Here is a 21030-nt window from a genome sequence, read left to right on the forward strand (position 1 = left end):
CTTCCCTCTGCCCCTTCCTTTTTATGACCAGAATACACCAAAAAAGCCTCCCAAAACCCAACCCAAAACCACCAACAACCTCAGATCATGAAGAAATAAAATAAAACAGTCTTGAAAGCCCAGGAGAACCTGCTCAGCACCAAACCTCACATTCCCCAAAAACAACAGCAACAAAAAGCTACTGTGATTAGACAGCAAACGCAATACAGCTTGATAATTTCAAACTTTAAAATTCCTCTATTAAATATGACCATTTTTCTTTTAAATAGAGCACCAGGAGACTTTTGAAGGGTTTGAAATGGCTTCAGCCCATCTGACACAGGAAGAGCTGTGCTGCAGGAGAAATGACCTTTGCAATTACAGATGTAAACTGGATTTTTCCAATCTCATCTCCCAAGCTGAGCTGTGTCCCAAGGTGCAGGAGGAGCCCCCAGCATGACCATCACCCCAAAAAATCCAGTCCCCTTTGGCCTGGAGTGTCCTACAGGTGACAGACCATCAACAGGGCATCTCCAAATGGGAAAACTTGGATAAAACTGGATTAAAACCAGACAAACATCCCCCACCTTGATCATTTTACATATGTGACCATTCAAGCAAAAACACCATTTTGTTTTCTGATGGTAGCCTCTTTCTCCAGGAGGATAATTTGTACATCTCCGCCTGATTTTTGTAAAGTCATAGCCTTTGTCACAAGATGTTCATAAAAAATGCAGCTGTTATTTGAGACAACTTCCAGGAGAGTTTGGGAATTCTCAGTTTCTGCATTCATCTGCTTTGGGGGAAAGAAAAAAAAGCAGGTTTGCTCTTTTCCAAACTAATTCCCTGCTCTGAGGCCTGAAAGGTCAGGGCGAGGCGACAGCAACAAAGGGAAAAAGCATCGACCTAGAATGAGATGCTGCCATCAGAGCTCCCCCAGGAGTAATCAGAAATAATTAGATAATGTATTTAAATTGGCCTTTTTTTTTCTCAGCCAAACAACAGAGAGACTGGGTGGAGAATCATTCCCCCAAAACCCCCCAAAAATCCCCCAAGTCCTGCAGCTCCCCAGGAAGGTGAGCTGGGACAGGGACAAAGGGACAGGGACCCTCTGGGGGTGGGAGACAAAGCAGCCAAAGGCTCCAACCCCCCCAGCCAAAGCCCCAGGAAAGAAAAGAGCTGAAAAGTCCTGCCCTTGAAGGCCCCAAAGGGTCAAAGGAAACTTCCCTTTCTTCTGTAAATGAGGAGAGAGGGGGGCAAAATCCCACCCTTGGATTTGAGGCTGGCAGGGGGTCCCCAAAGCCACCCAATCCCCCAGGCACAGCGGTGGCACCTGCCCTGCTCTCACTGCAGGGTTTTGGGGGTTATTTCCCCATTTTTTAATGCAAAGGAAATGTAAAAACCCAGGGGAAAATACGCAACAGCTCCCTGCAAACTCGGTGGCCAAATGTCATTGCCCGAGCCCGGAGATGCTGTAATGCCTCAAATAAAATAGAGAGTTAAATAAAATAGAGCTCAGTAAACTAAAGAGTTAAATGAAATAAACAGCCAAATAAAATGCACTTCAGGTCCAGGCTGAGCATATTCCCCCCACCTCTGCATCACAGGCTGTGCCAGGGAGCCAAAAAGCCAAAATGCAAAGTCTGCACCCCCACCCCAACAACTGAGCATCCCCTTTCCAGGTGAGAAAATCCAGGAGGGGAAGGGAGAGGGACTGGAGCACGGGTCTGGATTCCTGCACAGGGGGGAGAAAACAAGGTTAAGTTCAGTAATCAAATGGCAATGAGCCTCCTCTCCTGCAGCACTGCTATCTGCAGCTCCAAAGTATTTATTTTTGAAATGCTGCAAGTGGCAAGCGGCGCGGACAGACCCTATTTTTAGTGTAGCAGCCAGTGGCAATGGGTGAAAGAAGATTATTTCTGCCTTATTAAGAGCAGAAAGTGAATTTGCAAATATTACTCAGTAACACACGGGCAGCCCCCACGCAGCAGACACGCAGCACGGAGCCACCACGGCTCCAGAGTTCACACACAAAGTGCAGCCCCAGAGGCTGGGCAGGGGAAAACGGGGGGGAAAAGGCAGAAAAGTGAATTAAAATCATGCTGATGCTGCAGCTCAGGAGGTGTGGGCAGCCCCACTGCCAGGGGATGGGGACTGGGTGCTCAGTTTGGGACCCTGGCACTGCCCTGGGGGCTCTCCCTGGGGACCAAGCTCCAAACATCTCCCGTGGGGAGCTGGCACAGCCCTGAGGGGTCTCTGAAGATCCTGGCACAGACACAGGGATGTCAGGACAGCCCTGAGGGGTCTCTGTCCAGGGACCCTGGCACAGCTCCAAGCATCTCTCCATAGGGACCCCGGCACAGTCCTGAGGGTCTCACCCCAATCCCTGGCACAGTCCTGAGGGTCTCTTTATGGGGACCTCATCACAGTCTTGGGGGTCTCTCCCCCAGTTCCCCATCACAGCCCCGAGGGTCTCCCCCAATCTCCATCACTGCCCCGAGTGTCTCTCCCCAATCCCCCAGCACAGTCCCGAGGGTCTCATCCCAATCTCTGGCACAGCCTCGAGGGTCTCTTTGTAGGGACCCCAGCACAGCCCCGAGGGTCTCCCCCAGTCCCCCATCGCAGTCCCGAGGGTCTCTTTGCAGGGACCCTGCACAGCCCTGTGTCCCCCCCAGTTCCCCATCACTGTCCCGAGGGTCTCTTTGTAGGGACCCCAGCACAGCCCCGAGGGTCTCCCCCAGTCTCCATCACAGACCCGAGGGTCTCTCCCCAATCCCTCTGCACAGCCCCGAGGGTCTCCCCCAGTCCCCGATTACTGCCCCAGGGGTCTCTTTGCAGGGATCCCATCACAATCCCGAGGGTCTCCCCCCAATCCCCATCACTGTTCCGAGGGTCTCTTTGCAGGGACCCCATCACAATCCCGAGGGTCTCCCCCCAATCCCCATCACTGTTCCGAGGGTCTCTCTGCAGGGACCCCATCACAATCCCGAGGGTCTCCCCCCAATCCCCATCACTGTTCCGAGGGTCTCTTTGCAGGGACCCCATCACAATCCCGAGGATCTCTTTGCAGGGACCCCATCACAATCCCGAGGGTCTCTCTGCAGGGACCCCATCACAATCCCGAGGGTCTCTTTGCAGGGACCCCAGTACAGCCCCGTGTCCCCTTCCCCAGTCCCTGGCACAGTCCCCAGAGTCTCTTCGCAGGGACCCCATCACTGCCCCGAGGGTCTCTCCCACTCCCCCACCACAGTCCCCAGGGTCTCTTTGCAGGACCCTGCCCAGCCCCGCGTCCCTCCCCGGCTCTGTCCGGCTCTGTCCGTCTGTCCTGCTGCAAGGTGAGTCACCGTCCCCGGGAGCAGCGCGGCTCCTCGAGGTCACCCACCCGGCAGCAGCTCCCAAAGTGCCGTCATTCAGCCAAGGCAAAGCGTGCTTTTGCCATTATTATTTAATTAGGCTTTTTTTTTTTTTTCTTTCCCCCTTCCCTAACACCGATCCTAAGAGCTCTCAAAGCAAAGAGAAGCAAAAATAGAAAATGCAACATTTTAATTTTTTTTTTGCCTCTCTCTCCCTCAGATTGCTGCAAGGGGAAGGGAGAAGGGAGAGAGACATGGCTAGAAAATACAATTATTCTGCAGAACGGAGTATTTTGCCATCTAATAAAAAGTCAGGACCCCGAGTAAGTTATGGCCACAGGAAAGCACAGAGCACCCCATCACCCTGCCTGCAGCATCCCATCACAAGCACTAATTCCCATCCGTAACACATCAAAAAAGACAAGTGCCATGCTGAATCCTATTCTCCTCACTCCTGGTACACAACAGCAGAGCTAGCAATATATAACATGCATGACTCAGTCCTAGCACCGTGCCACTACGGAACAGAAAGCTTTAAAATAAAGTAAATATCTTAAAAGGTCAATTAAAAAAAGCTTACAAAACATCAGACGCTGCTTCTCGCTAGAGCTCATTACCTAGTATGGTGGAGCTGCCTGTGTGTTTTTTTTTCTTGTGCAAGTTAGTCTGTGAGTCAGCATTAACACACATGAGAACATCAGGAATACTGCCTAGTTCTGATGCAATGGAGGTTGTAAAAAAAAAAAAAAAGAAGAAGAAGAAGAAGAAGAAATCGCACTCGGTTTGGACAGCAGCCTGTAATTCAATTGCCTTTACTTTTCAATTACTGCATAGCCTACCCTGACCAACCTGCAGAGGGGAAGGAAACTTTGCTTACATCTCTGTCTTAAAATTAATGACTTTTACTTTTGGCTACAGCTTATTCTCCCTGCTTTAAAAAAAAAAAAAAAAAAAAAAAGACATAGTATAATTAACCCTTCAAGGGCAGCTGAGCCCATGCAGCAATTGGGATCTTTGTGGTTTTGCAGGAATTTCAGGGCTGCCAAAAAGTTCTGGTGAGGGGAGACATTTATGCATTAAACTTTTAATACTCAATAAAGCAAAGCTACAATTGCATCTGAGCTTGATCTTTAATGGAAAGAGAAGCTTGCAGACAAGGGGAGTTGGAGACTGCAGAAATTTAACTCTGCGCTTCTGGGCTCAGACAGGCAAATATGAGCCTGCACAGGAGCTTCTTCAAAAATGAGGGGCTGGGTGATCCAGCAAAACCCCTGAGAAATCCAAAATTGGTGACACGAGGTGGCCACCCCAGCCTGACACTAATTTTGCCCAGACAGTGCTAAAAATCTGCTTTTTTTATATATTGCATTTACTGTTTGTAGGGCAGCAAAAAATTCCCTGTCCCCCATTTCCCTGGGGGGAAAACCAGACTGATCCCTATTTCCAGGAGCATTAAGTACATGAGTTTTCATTTCTGCCTCCTCTCTTCCTGCAGCACAACCCCTCACTGGGGGCAACAAACTGTGCCCAAAGCTTCAGAATGTGCCTATTTCTGTATCACACCCTAAACCACCCCCAGACAACGCTGCAGCCCAGAATATTGTATTATATATGCACTGCTGATGATTATAGATATGAAATGTTATAATACAGATGATGTATGATCAATATATTTGTTATATATATATATAATATGCTAAACTATGTCCATCAACATCTGACAAGTTCTGAGCTGCTGGGAGAGCCCCCTAAAATCTGGGTTTTTTTTAATCTCTGCAGCAGAGAGAGGTCAGAGGTTGAAGTGAGAAAGTGTCCCCAGTGCTCACAACCTGAGCTGGTCCCACACCAACAAACCCCCAAAAATATCTAATTCATATGGACTCAAAATCCAGCGAAACACAAAAAATGCCAAACCCCAGTTTAGTTTGCCGGTTGTTTTCATGAGCAGACACAAACACTGCAAAACCCTTTCTTCTTTCCTAGCATAAACACTTATTAGTGCTGATTAACCAACACAGAAGCCTCTAATATTAGAGATCAATCACTTCTGCAGCCTTTCCTGCAGGCAAGGGTCTGTCTCAAACCAGCATGAGCCTGGTGGGGTTATTTTTCCTTAAGCATGTGGGATACTTGAATACAGATGAATTGAGTTTTAAAGGGGAAAAAAAACCCCAAGCAGCAACTTCTGGGCCAAGTTCTTGTGTGCCAAACTTTTCAACTGCCACAGCACAGCTCGACAGTGTTTCAAAAGAATTTAAGCACTGTTTTGAATACTGCTGACAATCTTCCTCATCAAAATTTGTAATTTAAATACCTCAAATCTGAAAAGCACGCTCCCTGGGGCATGCTTCATTCTCCCTCCCCACCACCCACCCTCCCCAAGCCCCATTTGGAATAAAACCCATTGCTTTCTGCATCTGGCAGGGTTTCCCCCCACTCCTGCAGCCCCCCAGCATCCCAGAGGGATCCCAGCAGGGCAGCCCTGGATGGAGCCTCTGTGTGCACCCCAAAACACACAGCACCCTTCCCCTTTCACAGCTCTGCAGGCTGCTCCAGAGATAAAACCAGCCACTGGTTTAGAGATAACATCAGTCACTGGTTTAGAGATAAAATCACTGATTTAGAGCTAACACCAGTTAGTGATTTAGGGCTAACACCAGTAACTGATTGAAAGCTAAAACTACTTAGTGATTTAGGGCTAAAACCAGTTAGTGATTGAAAGCTAAAACTAGTTAGTGATTTAGAGTTAAAACCAGTGACTGATTTAGGGCCAAAACCAGTGACTGATTTAGGGCTAAAACCAGTACCTGGTTTAGGGCTAAAGCCAGTTAGTGATTTAGAGTTAAAACCAGTAACTGATTCAGGGCTAAAACCAGTAACTGATTTAGAATTAAAACCAGTTGCTGATTTAGAATTAAACCCAGTGACTGATTTAGGGCTAAAACCAACGCCTGGTTTAGAATTAAAACCAGTGACCAATTTAAAGCTAAAACCAGTGACTGATTCAGGGCTAAAACCAGTGACTGATTTAGTGCTAAAACCAGTGACTGATTTAGAATTAAACCCAGTTGCTGATTTAAAGCTCAAAGCAGGCTGTCCTGACTCCTACCCCCAAAAGGGGTTAATCCAAGGAGCCCCATTCCCACCCTCTGCTCTCCAGTGGGTGAGATGCTCCCTCAGACGTGTCAATAACCCCCCAAATAATTCCCTAAGCCCAGAGGAGCAGCTGAAGGAACGCCTTGGGGTGGCAGTGCCGGGGGAGCAGCAGCTCCATTTTGGCAGGATTTGTGTTTAAGATTCCCTCCCATGGCTGCAAAGCACCTTGAAAGGTCGGCGAGCGCTTTCATATTCTCGCATCCATCGCCGGCGCTGCCGCAGACGGAACGGATTGACCTAGACAAGAACTGCAAGAGCCTCGCTGAAATAATCCATCAGCAGCCCTCAGCTGCAGCCTCCTTTGTCATGGGAACGCTGGGGAATCTCACCTACCTACTGCAGCCGAGAGGGGCTGGAGAGCCTTTAAATCCCAGCCCTGCTCTCCTGGGATGCAACCAGAGCCGGCACGCAGCGCCGATCCCTCCATGTTCCAGAGCCTGTGCCCATTACCCAACTCATTAAAGACAGTGATACTTTGTAACACACTCTAATCTTTAATATTCATAGCTTGCTTCATTTGCATATCATGCCATAAATAGTTGGAGCAGAGGTAAAACACAAAGCGCTCCACTTGCATTTCTAATTACGCCTAAAATCAAATGTAAATCACAACACAGCCAAGACGCAGAAAATATTAAATTTGCTGGCTCTCAGTTAAAAATTTTTAAACACACCTCCCCCCCTCCCCAATCATGCTCACAAACCCAATTATTTTTAAAAAGAAAAATCAAAGGGGCTCACGCTGTCTGTTCTCAAAGAGGAGCTGACACATCCCAGCCCCAGCTCTGGTGAGGGACTCAGCCCATCTCTCCAAAACCACCCCAAAAACCTGCCCTGCCCTTCCCACGGGGCTGGGCTGCAGCTGCCCATTTAACCTTGCTCTCTGGAGGAACATCAGGAGCCTTCTGCTCCGGGGTGCCTGGGAAAGCTGATCTCAGGCAAAGGAGGCAAATTTGAAACATCAGCTCAAACCTGAACTTGTGCTAATTGGGCTGGCTGGAGGTCAGGGCTTTGGGTTTGGGAGAGGGAAGGAGAAAGCCCTGGGGCTGGGAGCTGCTCACTCCCCGGGTTGAATGAAATGAGGGAAATTTTGGGGTGCTGGCACTCAGCAGCTCCGTGTCCAGAAGGAAACAAACAATTCCTGCTCACAACGTACCAAAAGCAGGCAGAGGCGGCACAGGCTGTTCCTCTCTGCTGTGTTTTCTCCTGGAACACGGAAGAGCCCTCAGAGGCAGGATTTGCCCCTCAGTGGGACACCAGTCCTGTGGAAAAGGCTCAGGACCCCATTCCACCCCTGCCAGGGAAAGGTTTGGCATCTGTGAGCCCCGTGCTCTCTCCAGACACATCCTAAATATCAGCCCTGCTTATGGGAGCTGCAGCAAATTCACCTGCTTTCCCCAGAAAGGATCCTGGGGAATGGTGTGGAGCTGGTAATGGCTCCTGGGACTTGAGTCCAGCCACCACAGCCCTGGAGGACTGGTCCACAACAACACCCAATTTATCAGCTTTTGGGGAAAAGCAGCAACACCAAATTCATCAGCTTTTGGGGAAAAGCAGCAACGCCAAATTCATCAGCTTTTGGGGAAAAGCAGCAACGCCAAATTCATCAGCTTTTGGGGAAAAGCAACAACACCAAATTTATCAGCTTGTAGGGAAAAGCGTGGCATCAGCTGAGGCTGCACGCTGGGGCAAACAGGGCTGAGGTGTTTTCACCTGCACAGATGAACTGACCCCACCTCCCCCAGCTCACAGAGACACCAGAAGACTTTATATCTGCAAAGCACCTCGATATTCACGGGTAAAAATTGTTATTAGTACAATCCTGCCATATTCTGCTCCTGCTTGTATGCTGCTTTTCCAGGGTCCCTTAATCCCATCACTGAATGGGTCCAGAATTCCCCAATTCTTGCCCTCCCCTGGTGCTGCAGCTCATCCTGCCCCTTTCCAGACTCAACTCCAGCTCAGCAACTACACTGCACCAGTTCTAAGAAAGAGTTAAAAGGTTTTTTCCTGCCATATCAACTTCCAAAGGATTCCAGAGACATCATTAAATTTAACCCCAAAAGGTGAGCAACCGCCCCGTGCCCCCAGCCTGCACCCAGGGAGAAGTGAAAGCGAGCAGCTCACAGCCTGCAAAGCTTTTCTGCTCTTCTTATGTACCCTGGCATCTTGCCCAGACCTATTTTTAAGCCCATTTACTAGAAATCCCACAAATTAAAGGAAATACGGATAATGTTGTAAGAATCCTTTGGGCCAAATAAAAGCTACACATAATTTTCCTTGTGCATCAAGAGTAAGATCCTTAACCACAAAAACCAGATTTCCCCAAAGCTCTTTTGCAACAGCGAGAGAGAATCTTGTTTTGTAAAAAGTTGCTTTGATTCACTCCTGGATTACAGGGAGCTCCGCTGCCTCCCGGCCAAACCCAGGAGTGATTCCTGTTATGAAACACAAGAGGTGTTAGAACACAAATAAATTCAACATCTCCAGCTCTGGAACAGGGACTGCAAGGACAGCAAGGCACAGAGTGCAGTGGGGAGAGGCTGCAGAATGGTTTTGGGGTTTTTTCCCTCTGCAGAGGAGATTTGGGTGGGTTTATCCCCCAGTTTCCGTGCACTGTGTGTTCACAGTGGGTTTATCCCCCAGTTTCCATGCACTGTGTGTTCACAGTGGGTTTATCCCCCAGTTTCCATGCACTGTGTGTTCACAGTGGGTTTATCCCCCAGATTCTATGCACTGTGTGTTCACAGTGGGTTTATCCCCCAGTTTCCATGCACTGTGTGTTCACAGTGGGTTTATCCCCCAGTTTCCATGCACTGTGTGTTCACAGTGGGTTTATCCCCCAGTTTCCATGCACTGTGTGTTCACAGTAGGTTTATCCCCCAGTTTCTGTGCACTGTGTGTTCACAGTGGGTTTATCCCCCAGATTCTATGCCTGTGTGTTCACAGTGGGTTTATCCCCCAGTTTCCATGCACTGTGTGTTCACAGTGGGTTTATCCCCCAGTTTCTGTGCACTGTGTGTTCACAGTGGGTTTATCCCCCAGTTTCTGTGCACTGTGTGTTCACAGTGGGTTTATCCCCCAGTTTCTATGCCTGTGTGTTCACAGTAGGTTTATCCCCCAGTTTCCATGCACTGTGTGTTCACAGTGGGTTTATCCCCCAGTTTCCGTGCACTGTGTGTTCACAGTGGGTTTATCCCCCAGTTTCCATGCACTGTTGTGTTCACAGGGCTCATGGAGGGTCATTGTGCTGGAAAATTTCCAACCTCCAGGCAGGACAGAGCCTGTCCTCCATCCCCTGTCCCCATCCCCAGTGCCACCTGCACCCCCAGGATGGGTACAGGGTGGTGCCAATGTCAGCTGTGCATCACTCAGGGAAGGGTCTCCTCAGCATCTCCTCGGGGATTTCCTGAAAAACAGGGATTTTTTACAAAAATAAATCTATCTCTGCTTGAATAATGACAGTGAGGTCAGCAGGAAATAAAGGAGCATCAACCTGCTGCAGGGCTTTGGGAAGAGCTGAGTTTAATGCAGCATCCACGATTTTAACTTTAAATAAACTCCACTAACAGCTCTTGTACTGGGGTAAGATTAAAAAGAAACCAACCACTAGATCCATGTTTGACTAAAACTCATCAGACAAGCAGAAACAGCCCCAAAACACAGCAAGTCAAAGCAGCATTTGTGGTTAGTCCTGGCACAGAGGGAATGAGGGGAAGGTGCTTCCTTTCCCCATCCAACCTCACTCTCCTTCATCCCCACCACTGGCTTAAAACGTCTTCCTCACAAACATTCCAGCTTCCTTTTAAAAAAGGAAAATAATTATGCTGGGGAATAACCACTTGTCTCCTACAAGCACACAGATATGAACAGTTAAACACACAACTTTGGGAGCTTTGCCAAGATTTATATGTTTTGCATGGAAAGCAAATGTTGGTGGCTTTTTTTTTTTTCCCCTGCCTGGGAAAATATTTAAGTGCTAAGTTTATGGAGCCAAGTCCATTTATTCCTGGTTTAGGCTGCTGCTCAGACAGAACTGAATTAGTGATTTAAGCAGCGCTGGGGGATGCAGAGCTGGCCCACGCCACAGCCCCCAGCCCAGAGCTGTGCTGGCACGTGGCTCTGGGAATTCTAACAAATCCCAGACAGGGTTTTACCCATGGCACAGGGTGGCAGGAGTGGCCACCCTTCCCTGGAGCCCCCCAGGTCCCCCCCAGCTCATTGCTGTGGTGCTTTTTGATGCAGTAAAAGTCTTTTCATGGTGATGCCCTTAGAAACAGCAACACTTGATTTGCATTTTCCTGGCCCAATTTACCAAATCCCTGCCTGCAGATGGAAACTCCTCCCTGTGATCCCAGCTCAGAGCAGCTCCCACCTCCATCAGTGTGCTGGGACCAGTCCCACGAGCCGAGGCAGCACTGGGCAACATCCCACTGTGTCCCATCCCTGGAAGTGCCCAAGGCCAGGCTGGACAGGGCTTGGAGCACCCTGGGACAGTGGAAAGGGAATGGAATAGGATGAGCTTTAAGGTCCTTTTAAAAAAAAATCATTTAGCAATTCTATAAAACCCCATGATCCACTATGTCCCAAGCCTCAGCCACTTGCTCACACCTCAAGACCTCTTCACAAGGCCCTCCAGCTTTTTGCAGCAAGCCAGCCAGTGATTTTTGCCTCTGTATTCCCATTTATTTGTGTATTTTTGCAAATCTTTCTGGCCAGTTAAACCAGAACCGTGGCGATTGCGAAATCAGGAAATTTGCTGCAACGCTCTGTAACTCTTGCAAGGCAATTAGCCAAAGCCTCACACAAATAAGCTTTTTTGCCACACCATTCTAACCACCAAGCATTAACCCATTTTCTTAGGAAACAACATCTGCTGAAACAACTTCCTAATCTAGCAGCAGGCATGGAAAAAACCCAGTGCAGTCTCTCCAGTGCAGATTTGCACTGCTCAGAGGGTTCTGACCAGACACAGCTTCCTCTCACAGACCCTCTCCCTGGAATATTTATTCCCTGGGGCAGGAAAAGTGTTCAGGTCAAAGGTTTTCCTGCAGCACTTCCATGTTTTAAAGACAGAGATGGTGGTGGAGCAGCCTGGGGGCTTTGGAGCAGGATTTGCATCCCTGCACCCCTGAAATCCTTGGAGATATAGGAGCTGCACCCTACAGCTGCAGGGACAAATCAAAGCACACAGGTGTCATTTGTAAAAATAAATAAACTACTGAGCAATAAAGCAACAGTTTCCATTTCCTATCCTGGAATTACACAGCTTTTTTTCCTGGGAAATTGGGAACATAGAGCCAAAATCAGGCTCCGTGATTCGCCCTAGGAAAGACAGAAACCACACTGCATCCTTCTGCTCACCCCAGCCTGAAACAGCAGCCACACTTCTGAGCCATTTGTTTGAACTCATTTCCTCCCTTACTCTCTGCCCCTGCTTTCTCCACCATCCCAAAAGCCAATAAAATAAAATAAAAAGCTTCCTTTTGGGAACGTACTGGTAATAATATTGCTCCCATCTGTTGGTGAGTCTGAGGACCTGCACGGGGAGCAAAGAGGCTGCAAAGCTGAAAGGGAGTCAAGTGTTTGCATGGTTTTAGTGAGAATGAAATCCAGCTTTAAACACAGTAAATCGGAGACTATTCTGAATCACCTCTTGAATTTTTTAATGCTACTCCTGGGAGCGCTGAAGGTAAATATGTTAATTTGACTTCAATCATGGTGCAGGGAAAAAAAAAAAAAGGCAGCACACTGTATTAGTTTAGGGTACCAAGTCTTAAAACTATTCATGCATTTCTGCATATTTTATACTCAGCAAATAAAGTTCCAAGGTTCTATAAGGAGGCTGCAAAATTATTCTGAGTAAGCAATAATGAGCTGTGCATTATATAAGGCTGATACTAATGGTAATCTATTATTAAAATTTGAGAGTTGTAGCAGCTCCATAGGAGTCCAAGAGCAGGTTTTGCTGCCTGGGAAGGGAGAGCAGCACCTGGAGCAGGGAGCTTGGCCAGGGTTTAGGGGACCCAGGCTGCACCCCAGGACCTTGGGATCACCTGTGCCATGTCTAATGAACTTTTCCACAGGTCCCTGTCCCACTGCAGCATCCTGAGCCCCAGCGTGTCCCATTCCCTGCCTGAGCGTAACACACCTCCCAAAATGCATTAAAAAATTACCAGGGCTCATTTTTAATTGTCAGGTTTGTGTATCTCAGCTGTCCCCCGAGCCAGCCTGACCTTGATCCCTGCTGGGCTGCAGGGATGTGTCCAGTGAGACCCAGGGAGCTTTTCCTGCCTGTCCCCTCTGCCAAATCCCCTCCAGGGCCTCCAAGGAGCACCAGGGTGGGAGCATGGACTGAAATCTCAATGGAAGAGGCACAGCCCAGCACCCTGGGCCACTGGAAGGCTCCCGGCCCTTGGAACAGGGATGGAACAAGACAGGCTTTAAGGTCTCTTCCAAACCAAATTCCATGGTTTTACAATGTTCAGCCTGTTCAAGCCAAGCTTTGCTTGGTGCTGGTTTGAGCTGGACTTGTTCTGCCCCTCTCCTGCCCCATTCCTCCCTGGAGATGGATCCTTCCTGGGGCTGCTGCTTCAGGATCCATCCCAGCCAGAGCTGAGGATTTTAAGGACAAATCATCATCTCCTGGAACAGCACCTCTCTGCATTGCTGTGAGAGAAACAAACAGCAAAAAGCCCAGAGTTTGGCTCCTTTTCCTCCTTCCTACATCTTTTGGTGAGAATTGAAGCAGTCTCTGGAGGCTGCAAATGTGAATCTGGAGAGCTCACACAGAAATAGGCACAGCAGGGAGGGACCAGGACATGTCCATGTTTAACCTGCACAGAACTCATGGATCCTGAGCACACCTGGGAACGTGGTGGTGTCACCCCATCACCTGCCCCATGGGGGGAAATCCTCCCTTGGTTCTGCATGAAATGCAAGATTCCATTTGTTCCTGTGTTGCAGAGAGCAGCCAAGCTCCTTTCTCCCCAGTGAAACTCTGCAGTAAGTGCAGATCCCAAAGGCAACGTTCTGCCCAAGCCAGAGGATAACCAGGCAAAATAATTCCAGGAGAAACAAACTTAGTCTAAGCCCTCTCTGCACCGAGCCGGATCTCAAACAGCAACGAGCCCTTTGCTCTCTCCACGCTGAAAAAGGGAAGGAAAGCAGACAGAGCAGGTCAGACTGGCTGGGAGTTCCTGGCATCCACCTGCTCTGTGCCTGTCCCTGCAGCACTGAAGGGGTTAACAGCTCCTGGGGGATGTAACAGGAGCTGGAGTCACTCACCCAGGCATGGCTGCCTGTGAATGAAGTTGCCTTGGAGATGCAGCCAAAAGCAATGACCAGATATTAACTTTTCACCAGGGGCTGCCAAGGCAGGCAGGGCTTGTGAGACCAGCAGGACACAGCTCCCAGCCAGGCTGGAACATCCGGGGGGAGGCAACGGGAGGGACCCCTGATCCCCCCCAGAGCAGCAAAACTTTGTGTTTGCTCAAGGAGCAGGAGGAACTTCCCCTTGCAAAGCCAAGCTGGCCAGAAACCCCAGCTCTGGGACCTTCTGGAGCGGGCAATGAATGTCCATCAGCAGGATGATGCCTTCCCTTGGTTTAATTTTAAAGTTGGTGTTAAAGATAGCAGCTCATTGCTATTAAAGATACCAAGCTCCTTAATTCCTTCTGCGATCAGCCTCATAAGCAGAAAAAGCAGCACGGGCACCTCACCCAGTGCAGCTGAAATGAGACATCATGACACAAAACCATTAAGAAGGAGCTCAGAGGCTGGGCTGGGGCAGGATCACACCCCTGCCTAAGCCAGCACTTCCTCTGCACCTCCAAGGGCAGCTTTGGAGCTGGGTGAGCAGCAAGGAGAGGCTGCTGTGCCCCCCAGGGCAGCCTCACAGAGGGAAACTCAGCTTTAACTTTCCCAATTTCAGCTCAGAGCTCCCTTTTGTGCCCCCTGAAGGTGCTCAGCCACTTCCCAAGGGGACAGTGTGAGCAGGACAGGGGTGACCAAAAAGGTGGCAGCACCAGGAGGAAGAGCATCCACTCAATTCCATGGGTGAAACCACCTCACCTGCACCTCACCTCACCGAGCCAAGGAAAAACAAACAGCTTTGAACCACCACAAGGCTCGTTCTGCATGGGATAAACCAGAGCAGCACCCTCCAGCCTGCCCTGGGGAACACACAGCGCCAATGCACACACCCCAAAAACCCTGATTTCAACCCAAAACCCAGCCCCTGCAGGGATGGTGCTCTGCAGGCCCTGTGTGAGCTGCACTGTGTCTCACATTGCACACAAAGCCCAGCCCCACCAGCAGCGATGAACGGGTGCTGAAGCCACACAGGGACATCACAGACCCACAAAGATGAAATAAAATGGACATCTTCCATCAGAGCAAACATTTCCTTCCTTGCACACAAAGCCCAGCCCCACCAGTGATGAATGGGTGCTGAAGCCACACTTGGGGCTGTCAGGGGCATCACAGACCCAGGAAGATGAAATAAAATGGACATCTTCCCATCAGAGCAAACACTTCCTTCCCATCCACACGGCAGCCCCTTGGTATTTTTTCCCTGAAGGAAAAACAGAAGATGCTTTCCATAAGCAGACGATTTCAGCAGCTAATTTTACCATCACTTATGGTCGACTTTATGACTAAGATTTCATGCTGACTATATTAATCCTGTCAAATTTCAGAGTGAGAGAGAAATGATACTGTATATTTTATGGCTGCAATAACTTCTAAGCCATTAGACATGCATGCTGACATGAAAGTAATCAAATTGATTTTTTCCTATTACAATGAAGAACTTTGTATGAGCAAATAGTCTTTCTGGCACAGGAATGAAACTCCAAGAAGCCTGTGCTCACTCAGGAAATTAGGAAATTGCCACGAGCCATCGTTCAGAAATTCGAGTTTTCTGCTTACTCACATTTTATTGTCACCAAAGCTGAAAGGGACACGTTAGCCAACCAAAGGATCGACAAAAGGCAACGCCAGGGATAATCAGAGGGGTTTGAAGCCCTGTTAAATACTGCAGAAGCTGCAGTTAAATGTTTTCCCAGCGTTAAAGGCTCCCCTGTGCCTTTTTTAACCTCTTCAGACACGTTTTACCCCTCACAGCTCACTGGCCTCTCCTGCAGGTGTTGGGTGGGCAAGGTAAAATGGACCAGGGTAAATTGCTCAGAGGGTTTTTGGCAATTCCACGAGCCCTGGAAGTGCAAATGGACATCCCACAGAGAAATGAGAAAGCCAGAAGGTCAACTGAAATGATTTTTAAATGCAAACAGGTCATTAATTGTAAATTCCACTTGCTTGGTGCCCCGTTGAGCGTTTCAACACCAACTCATCTGTGCACTTCAGCTCTGCCCGCCTAAAATTCCAATTGAAAACCCCAAAATTCCAACTGAAAACCCCAAAATCCCAATTTAAAGCCCCAAAATTCCAACTGAAAACCCCTTAACCCACCTGGGCAGGGCAGGGGCTGTGCAAGCCAGGCCCTGCAGGGATGGGCCAGCAGGGCACACCTGCCAGGTGAAAACCCTGTGGAAACCTGTTTGCTTCCCCTGCTGCGTGAGAACACGCTGGGTGTGAGAGGGCAGGATCACAGAGGCTCAACATCTCCAAAGAGTCAGCAAGCAGAAGCAATTAAGGGCAGATAACACAAATAATGCAGGAGACTCACCCGACACCCTGCGGGCACGGCCACGGCTCCTCTGCAGCCAGCAAAGTGCAAGATTTTCTTTTAGTTTTGGGGTTTTTTTTGTGGAATATTGGTATCAATCATTAAATAGTGTCAGATCTTTCAGACCAAGCCATCTGCACAAAAAAAAACTGGCACAGGAACGTGCTAAAGCTGTCTGAAGGCTCAAAGAGGCAGGGGTGTATATATATACACACATATAGGTACCTATGCCTTGGGTTAGCAAAATAATTACAGTTTTAACATGGATTTATTTCAAATTAAAATGCTTTGGTGGCTCTCTATCAATAGCATTTATTTCTGGTTAAGTTTTCTTTCGGTATTTTTTTTTAAGCAAAAAAGAATTTAGAAATACAAAACCATAAAACCACAACTACACGGACCGCCTCAACCAAGACTTGCAAAACACCAATTTTAGTGAATTCCAATTTTAGTGAATTCCAGTTTCAGTGAATTCCAATTTCAGTGAATCCCTTTTCCTTCCACACCAGATATTTATAAAATATCAGAGCTGCCATGGACAGGGAACCTTCCACTAGACCAGGTTGCTCCACCCAATGCGGCCTTAAAGAAAAACAAAGTTGGGTGTTTTGTTGTTGTTTTGGGGCTTGTTATTATTTGGGGCTTGTTATTATTTGCAGTTTGGGGCTCGTCATTATTTGGGGTTTGGGGCTTTTTTAAGTTACAAAGCCAACAAGCGTAAGAAAGTTTAAAGTAAGTTTTAAGTGATACAAGCGAAGCTCTCCCAACAAAACCAAACCCAAAGCCCACCCCAGCACACTGAGCCCATTAACCAGCACCAACCCCAAGGTCCTTCTGCTGCCCCTGAGGTTCGGGAGGATCCCAGAACATTCCAGAACAAGCCTCACTCAGGATGTGGTGCCCAGAGGAGGACGAGCAGCGAGCCACAAACCCTCCACCACCCCAGCAGGAACCAGCAAACCCTTCCAAGCCAACCCCAAGGAGATCCTGCCCCAAAGTCCTTCCCCACAGCCCAAGTGCTGCGAAGGTGGAGCCTCCCAGGAGGGGCAGAGAACAATATCCATGAGTTTCTCATGACCTTCCCGAGATTGCCATGACAACACCGCTGCCACCCTCCAAACATGGATATATTCATTTGCACTGGTGTGATTGAGAATAATTAGAGTGAGATTCCCTGAGCCAGGGAGTCACAGCTCTGGCAGCAGAGCCCAAGTTTCAAGGGAAGCAGCCTCAAATTTAAATGTAAAAAAGAAAACCGACAACACTCCTCGGAGCCGCGTGACCTAATTCATTATAAAGAATGTCAGTTAGCAAACCTTTTAAATAAAACATTAAGCTAGAGGTAATTTGAAGCCTTGTGGATTTTGTTTTACTCAATTATTTTCTAATGCTTCAACTTCAAGAATAAATATGCAGGAATCAAAAAAAAAAGAAAAAAAAATGAATACTAAGGGTTTCATTTAATTCTTTTTTCAAAAGAAATGAAGACATTCATACTAAACCAAAATACCCTCAACCAAGCTGGATTTTTTAATTAAAACTTTTATGTCCTACAAGATTCTTCAAGGTTATAATATCTGCTCCCACATCATGAGGCAGCATCACGCTCACACAAGGGCAAGCCCAACATCCACGTTGGAACAACCTGTGCTATGCATTGCTGTACCTTATTTCCAGGACATCCACTCACAAATTAAACCAGGCTGGAATGCTATTCCTTCCCTGCCCCATAATTTCCATAACCACTTGCAATTTTCCCTCTGTGGGGAAGGGTTTCCCTGCAGCAGGCTGAGGCAGGGGATGATCACGCTGGCCTCTGCTTTGGTTTTATTAATGCCTGGTGCTAAGAGCAGGGCTGGATGAGGCAGGTGGGGATGGAAAACCTGCAGAAGGGCAGCAGAGGGCAAAAGGCTGGTGATCACAGCTTAAAATGAGATTAATTGCGAAAAGGGGGGGAACAATGGGAATCACAGAATCCTGGAGTGGTTTGGGTTGGAAGGGACATCAAAAACTGATCAAAGCCATGGGCAGGGACCCCTTCCGCTGTCCCAGGGTGCTCCAAGCCCTGGCATTGAACATTTCCAGGGATCCAGGGGCAGCCACAGCTTCTCCTGGAACAACAGGAGAAGTTCTGTGATGAACAGGAACAGTTCTCCTGTGATGAACACTACAAATGCTCTTCTAAGAAATACAAAAAAAAAACCCCAAAAAAAGTAATAAAGAGTCATCCTTTGAAAGAAAAATAAAAAGGAGTTTAGAGCCAAATATTTGATTTGATTTTGGCAGCATCCCCCTTTTTCCAGAGGCTACCAGAAAGAGATTTGCAGGAATGTGCTTAACACCGCTCTGCTACGAGTCCGTGCCGCAAAACATTCCGGAAACAAAGGAACCCAGAAGATAAAAGGATTCTTTTCCGCCACACTGTTCAGAATAAAACACCTCCCTACTCTGGTTCAGCCTTCCTTGCAGTGTTTAAAAAATAAAAAGTCAGATTTTGCCTGTAATTCACCCAGCGGGTCCAGCAGGGATCCCCTGCAGTTCCCATCCTGAGCCCTGGAGATGCCAGGGGAGCAGAGCCAGCTCATGCCACCCCTCACTGCCCCGATTTTCAGGTCACAACCACACCCTGGGGCCACTCTCGGGGTGTTAAAAGTTCTCCGTGTCGCGGAAATAAAGGATTTGGTGCTGGAGGAAGGTGTGAAGGGTGGAACTCACATGGCACATCACACCCGCCCCAGGGCGCCCCTGCCCCTGCACCCAGGGCTCCTTCTCAAGGCAGAAAACTCCGGATAAATCCATTTCTCTGCAGCAGGGAATCAACAAGGATTAGAATTCACCCGTTCATAACAGGGAAACCCTGCAGCTAGAGGTGGAGCCAGGCAGGGCCGGAACATCCAGCCTAAGTTGCTTGACGAATGCTAACTATGACTTCCAGCTTATTTATCTAATTTGGGTTGATTTTTAAATATTGAGTTATCTAACCAGACACAAAAGGAGAGCCTGAAAATTTCCCGTGTTAGTGAAAACTCTCCCTGCTGCTTTAATTCAATCTACATGTCTGAATATTACTGACTTTTCTCAATCACATTTGTATTGAGAAATCAGGAGCTCGTTTTCTCAAAATGGTGTTAAGTGCCTGGAAAACGGGGTTCTGCAGCAAAAGAGCCTCTCCAAAGCTGGCTGAATGCACAGCTTGCAAGCATTTTAGTCATTTACAATATTTATCAGGCTCTATTTTTGTCAATCAATCCATAAGAAGAGCAGAACAGCCAATACCCATAAAACAATCAGCTGGATTTCAGCACAATCTGAGAAAGGGGCAGCTCTGAACTGACACAGCCAGTTTGAAACACACACACACACACAAAAATACATACAGCAGGGATGAAGTCAGTGGCAAAATCCTCAATGGCTTCAGCTGGGCCAGGATTACCTCCAGGAACGTGCTTGGAGAAACACGGGGGAGATGCCAAGGCTGGAAAAGGAGGATGAGGGAAGGTTTTAATGCTCTCCACAACTCCTGACAGGGGAGACAGGCCAGGGAACAGGGTCGGGAGAGAGGGGAGGGCCAGCTTGGACATCAGCAGGAATTTCCCCATGGAAAGGGTGGCCAGGCACTGCCCATCCCTGCAGGTGCCCAAGGAAGGTCTGGATGTGGCACTCGATGCTCTGGGATGGGGCACAGGATGGACCTGATGATTGATTCTCTTTAAATGACTTAATGATTGCTACTTTTGCTCAATGGGATCAATGGTCCCAGAGGTTTTTTTCCAGCCTCAGTGACCCTGTGAAGGCTGCACGGGGCAAAACCACCCATCCCATCCCCACTGGATGGGTCCAGCCCCATGCAGGTTGGTCTGACTGGTCCCAGTGACCCAGAGGGTGACACTGGTGGCACTGGGGGCTCTGTCCCTGTGGGATCCATCCCAGTCCTGTTCCTTGCAGCTGCTGCTGAGCATCCCCACCCCATGGGGCACACCACAGAATTCCAGAGAGCACCAAACAGAACATCAGAGCCTGTCATTGCCATCAGTGCAGACTGGAAACAAAGATCCAAGCACAAAACCCCTGCCTGCCCATCCCTGAACCCACGAGGTACCACTCACTCCCCCCAGCCCCAGCCTGCCTTTAAAATTCAGCCTTTATCAGCTTGAGTTGAGCAAATCCAGTCAAAAGGCAGAAACGGATTGTGCTAGTAAGCAGAAAAACTGTTACATCTTCTGAATGTAATTTTGCCAAAAGCCTCTGCACAATTTTTTTTGTCACGCTTTGCATTATGAAGGAAATTTCTTTTTAGAAGAACAGGAGAATGATTTGCATAATATTCTTTGCAAGTTAATATCAGCCTCTGATAATGATCTCTGCATAATGCAAAAACGTTTGAGAAGACTGTTACAACACTAAGTAATCATATTTTAAATTATGTTTCCCTTTATAGAAAGGTGTTGCAAAAACACACAGACATGAAATCTGTCTGTTGAAGTCCCAAGAACCACCTGACCATCTTCCCACTATTCTACTGTTACAGATTGCAACACTGCCTTTCAAAAATCTTACAAAACAAATTACACTGCAACAGTCTGGCTTCACAGAAGGCAGAGCTTTTTCCTGCGCTGCTGCTCCAGCACTTTACATTTCACAAGAGCCTCTGATGCGCTGCAGGGGTTAAGCAAGGGCCCAGAAACGAAGCTGTAACACCATCAGATGTGGTTATTTAGGTGGGTTGTCCCCTCTCTCACAGCACAGGTGGCAGCACCAGGGCATGCCCTGCCTGCCACCAGGTGGGTGATTCCTGCTCTGGCCCAGCTGCATCTCAGATGGAGCACTGGAATTCAGGCTGTGACACCCCACAGG

At 48.3% G+C, this 21030-nt stretch overlaps 1 protein-coding gene across 4 annotated transcripts in view; it reads right to left on the bottom strand.

Annotated features, from left to right (window-relative positions):
* The window catches only part of NACC2 (NACC family member 2), a 94865-nt gene that overhangs the window by 62792 nt on the left and 11043 nt on the right, over nucleotides 1-21030 (bottom strand). The window contains exon 2 of one of the 4 annotated variants that reach the window (XM_054284447.1): nucleotides 19554-19651. The exons of 2 other annotated variants lie outside the window; for them this stretch is intronic. The gene's annotated coding sequence lies outside the window, so the exon portion shown is untranslated. Of the gene's footprint in view, nucleotides 1-3912; nucleotides 3994-19553; nucleotides 19652-21030 lie in introns of those variants that run through there. One more of the 4 variants, XM_054284448.1, reaches the window with a different exon arrangement.

This window comes from Melozone crissalis, unplaced genomic scaffold (assembly GCF_028551555.1).
Source record: "Melozone crissalis strain CALT ecotype California unplaced genomic scaffold, PUWL_Pcris_2 ptg000041l_1, whole genome shotgun sequence".
Taxonomy (NCBI): domain Eukaryota; kingdom Metazoa; phylum Chordata; class Aves; order Passeriformes; family Passerellidae; genus Melozone; species Melozone crissalis.